Source organism: Echiichthys vipera (genome assembly GCF_963691815.1).
Source record: "Echiichthys vipera genome assembly, chromosome: 1".
In the NCBI taxonomy this organism is placed as follows: Eukaryota; Metazoa; Chordata; class Actinopteri; order Perciformes; family Trachinidae; genus Echiichthys; species Echiichthys vipera.
In genome coordinates this window covers 41,962,277-41,967,276 of record NC_139826.1, presented here as the reverse complement: position 1 = coordinate 41,967,276, position 5,000 = coordinate 41,962,277, and the positions used below count along the sequence as shown (strand labels likewise).

Genomic DNA, 5,000 nt, shown 5'->3' with positions numbered 1-5,000 from the left:
TCCTGGTCTCTGTCCTGGTCCCTGTCCTGGTCTCTGTCCTGGTCCCTGTCCTGGTCCCTGTCCTGGTCTCTGTCCTGGTCCCGGTCCTGGTCTCTGTCCTGGTCTCTGTCCTGGTCTCTGTCCTGGTGTCTGTCCTGGTCTCTGTCCTGGTCTCTGTCCTGGTCCCTGTCCTGGTCTCTGTCCTGGTCCCTGTCCTGGTCCCTGTCCTGGTCTCTGTCCTGGTCTCTGTCCTGGTGTCTGTCCTGGTCTCTGTCCTGGTCTCTGTCCTGGTCTCTGTCCTGGTCTCTGTCCTGGTCTCTGTCCTGGTCCCTGTCCTGGTCTCTGTCCTGGTCCCTGTCCTGGTCCCTGTCCTGGTCTCTGTCCTGGTCCCTGTCCTGGTCTCTGTCCTGGTCCCTGTCCTGGTCCCTGTCCTGGTCTCTGTCCTGGTCCCTGTCCTGGTCCCTGTCCTGGTCCCTGTCCTGGTCCCTGTCCCGGTCTCTGTCCTGGTCTCTGTCCTGGTCCCTGTCCTGGTCTCTGTCCTGGTCTCTGTCCTGGTCTCTGTCCTGGTCCCTGTCCTGGTCCCTGTCCTGGTCTCTGTCCTGGTCCCTGTCCTGGTCTCTGTCCTGGTCTCTGTCCTGGTCCCTGTCCTGGTCTCTGTCCTGGTCTCTGTCCTGGTCCCTGTCCTGGTCTCTGTCCTGGTCTCTGTCCTGGTCCCTGTCCTGGTCCCTGTCCTGGTCTCTGTCCTGGTCTCTGTCCTGGTCCCTGTCCTGGTCTCTGTCCTGGTCTCTGTCCTGGTCTCTGTCCTGGTCCCTGTCCTGGTCTCTGTCCTGGTCCCTGTCCTGGTCCCTGTCCTGGTCTCTGTCCTGGTCTCTGTCCTGGTTTCTGTCCTGGTCTCTGTCCTGGTCTCTGTCCTGGTTTCTGTCCTGGTCTCTGTCCTGGTCTCTGTCCTGGTCTCTGTCCTGGTCTCTGTCCTGGTCTCTGTCCTGGTTTCTGTCCTGGTCTCTGTCCTGGTCTTTGTCCTGGTCTCTGTCCTGGTCTCTGTCCTGGTCCCTGTCCTGGTCCCTGTCCTGGTCCCTCTGTCCTGGTCCCTCTGTCCTGGTCTCTGTCCTGGTCTCTGTCCTGGTCCCTGTCCTGGTCTCTGTCCTGGTCTCTGTCCTGGTCCCTGTCCTGGTCTCTGTCCTGGTCTCTGTCCTGGTCCCTGTCCTGGTCTCTGTCCTGGTCCCTGTCCTGGTCTCTGTCCTGGTCCCTGTCCTGGTCTCTGTCCTGGTCCCTGTCCTGGTCTCTGTCCTGGTCTCTGTCCTGGTCCCTGTCCTGGTCTCTGTCCTGGTCCTGATCCTGATCCTGATCCTGATCCTGATCCTGGTCCTGATCCTGATCCTGGTCCTGATCCTGGTCCTGATCCTGGTCCTGATCCTTCACATGTTCGGACCTTGGTTCTGTTTGTTTGGAACAGGAAGTCTTATTTTGAAAGGGTGTCAGGTCACAGACAGTTGAGCACCAGAGCGTCAGTCAGGACTCGTGGAGCGAGACGCACGACGCTTCGTCACGTGTGTGACGGGGATCAGTGCGTCCGACGAACGCACTTGAACACAACACGCCGGGATTTTCCAGCTCCCGCGTCAAAGGCCCCTCTTAGAAAACTTTACTTTATCATAACTTAGACAAACGTCAGCGTTCTGTGATCCGGACTCTTCCTCCGGCGGCTCCGCTGACGCTGAGCAGACGTCCTGCCGCTGCAAAGGCTGCTGGGTAAATATTTAGACAGCGGGATGAAGAATGAGGGTTCACAGCGGACGCTCCGTGGAAACGTTACGGACTTTATTAAGACGTTTATAGCAGAAGCAGCTGATAACCAGCGTTTTAATAACCTGAGCAAACTGATGCGACTCGGCCCGACGCCACTTTAATGATTAACCACCGCCGTGATTTCACCCGCTGCTCACACTCTTTCTGTCAGGGCGCAGGAAACCATGCTCGTCTGAGCGCAACGGCTCCTTTTATCAGGCGAGCATGAACCCTCTCACCCTCAGTCAGTGAACGCAGCACGAGTCTCTGTAGATGTGTCAGTGAACGCAGCACGAGTCTCTGTGGAGGTGTCAGTGAACGCAGCACGAGTCTCTGTAGATGTGTCAGTGAACGCAGCACGAGTCTCTGTAGATGTGTCAGTGAACGCAGCACGAGTCTCTGTAGATGTGTCAGTGAACGCAGCACGAGTCTCTGTAGATGTGTCAGTGAACGCAGCACGAGTGTCTCTGTAGATGTGTCAGTGAACGCAGCACGAGTCTCTGTAGATGTGATGTGTCAGTGAACGCAGCACGAGTCTCTGTAGATGTGAGGTGTCAGTGAACGCAGCACGAGTCTCTCTGTAGATGTGAAGTGTCAGTGAACGCAGCACGAGTCTCTCTGTAGATGTGAAGTGTCAGTGAACGCAGCACGAGTCTCTGTAGATGTGTCAGTGAACGCAGCACGAGTCTCTGTAGATGTGTCAGTGAACGCAGCACGAGTCTCTGTAGATGTGTCAGTGAACGCAGCACGAGTCTGTGTAGATGTGTCAGTGAATGCAGCACGAGTCTCTGTAGAGGTGTCAGTGAACGCAGCACGAGTCTCTGTAGATGTGTCAGTGAATGCAGCACGAGTCTCTGTAGATGTGAAGTGTCAGTGAACGCAGCACGAGTCTCTGTAGATGTGTCAGTGAACGCAGCACGAGTCTCTGTAGATGTGTCAGTGAATGCAGCACGAGTCTCTGTAGATGTGTCAGTGAACGCAGCGCGAGTCTCTCTGTAAATGTGAGGTGTCAGTGAATGCAGCACCAGTCTCTGTAGATGTGAAGTGTCAGTGAACGCAGCACGAGTCTCTCTTTAGATGTGTCAGTGAACGCAGCACGAGTCTCTGTAGAGGTGTCAGTGAACGTAGCACGAGTCTCTGTAGAGGTGTCAGTGAACGTAGCACGAGTCTCTGTAGATGTGTCAGTGAACGCAGCACGAGTCTCTGTAGATGTGAAGTGTCAGTGAACGCAGCACGAGTCTCTCTGTAGATGTGAAGTGTCAGTGAACGCAGCACGAGTCTCTGTAGATGTGTCAGTGAACGCAGCACGAGTCTCTGTAGAGGTGTCAGTGAACGCAGCACGAGTCTCTGTAGATGTGTCAGTGAACGCAGCACGAGTCTCTGTAGATGTGTCAGTGAACGCAGCACGAGTCTCTCTGTAGATGTGAGGTGTCAGTGAACGCAGCACGAGTCTCTGTAGAGGTGTCAGTGAACGCAGCACGAGTCTCTGTAGATGTGTCAGTGAATGCAGCACGAGTCTCTGTAGATGTGTCAGTGAACGCAGCACGAGTCTCTGTAGATGTAAAGTGTCAGTGAACGCAGCACGAGTCTCTATAGATGTGATGTGTCAGTGAACGCAGCACCAGTCTCTGTAGATGTGTCAGTGAACGCAGCACGAGTCTCTGTAGATGTGAAGTGTCAGTGAACGCAGCACGAGTCTCTGTAGATGTGAAGTGTCAGTGAACGCAGCACGAGTCTCTGTAGATGTGTCAGTGAACGCAGCACGAGTCTCTGTAGATGTGTCAGTGAACGCAGCACGAGTCTGTGTAGATGTGTCAGTGAACGCAGCACGAGTCTCTGTAGATGTGTCAGTGAACGCAGCACGAGTCTCTGTAGATGTGTCAGTGAACGCAGCACGAGTCTCTGTAGATGTGTCAGTGAACGCAGCACGAGTCTCTGTAGATGTGTCAGTGAACGCAGCACGAGTCTCTGTAGAGGTGTCAGTGAACGCAGCACGATTCTCTGTGGATGTGAAGTGTCAGTGAACGCAGCACGAGTCTGTAGATGTGAAGTGTCAGTGAACGCAGCACGAGTCTCTGTAGATGTGAGGTGTCAGTGAACGCAGCACGAGTCTCTGTAGATGTGAGGTGTCAGTGAACGCAGCACGAGTCTCTGTAGATGTGTCAGTGAACGCAGCACGAGTCTCTGTAGATGTGAAGTGTCAGTGAACGCAGCACGAGTCTCTGTAGATATGTCAGTGAACGCAGCACGAGTCTCTGTAGATGTGTCAGTGAACTCAGCACGAGTCTCTGTAGATGTGAAGTGTCAGTGAACGCAGCACGAGTCTCTGTAGATGTGAGGTGTCAGTGAACGCAGCACGAGTCTCTGTTGATGTGTCAGTGAACGCAGCGCGAGTCTCTCTGTAAATGTTAGGTGTCAGTGAACGCAGCACGAGTCTCTGTAGATGTGTCAGTGAACGCAGCACGAGTCTCTGTAGATGTGTCAGTGAACGCAGCACGAGTCTCTGTGTAGATGTGTCAGTGAACGCAGCACGAGTCTCTCTGTAGATGTGAGGTGTCAGTGAACGCAGCACGAGTCTCTGTAGAGGTGTCAGTGAACGCAGCACGAGTCTCTGTAGATGTGTCAGTGAACGCAGCACGAGTGTCTGTAGATGTGTCAGTGAATGCAGCACGAGTCTCTGTAGATGTGTCAGTGAACGCAGCACGAGTCTCTGTAGATGTGTCAGTGAACGCAGCACGAGTCTCTGTAGAGGTGTCAGTGAACGCAGCACGAGTCTCTGTAGATGTGAAGTGTCAGTGAACGCAGCACGAGTCTCTCTTTAGATGTGTCAGTGAACGCAGCACGAGTCTCTGTAGAGGTGTCAGTGAACGTAGCACGAGTCTCTGTAGAGGTGTCAATGAACGTAGCACGAGTCTCTGTAGATGTGTCAGTGAACGCAGCACGAGTCTCTGTAGATGTGAAGTGTCAGTGAACGCAGCACGAGTCTCTCTGTAGATGTGAAGTGTCAGTGAACGCAGCACGAGTCTCTGTAGATGTGTCAGTGAACGCAGCACGAGTCTCTGTAGATGTGTCAGTGAACGCAGCACGAGTCTCTGTAGATGTGTCAGTGAACGCAGCACGAGTCTCTGTAGATGTGTCAGTGAATGCAGCACGAGTCTCTGTAGAGGTGTCAGTGAACGCAGCACGATTCTCTGTGGATGTGAAGTGTCAGTGAACGCAGCACGAGTCTGTAGATG

General features: G+C 54.0%; 1 protein-coding gene across 1 annotated transcript in view; it reads left to right on the top strand.

The window, feature by feature from the left end:
- galr1b (galanin receptor 1b) overlaps positions 1-5,000 on the top strand; it is a gene marked incomplete at both ends in the record, with an annotated part of 23,128 nt that overhangs the window by 15,990 nt on the left and 2,138 nt on the right. The window lies entirely within an intron of this gene.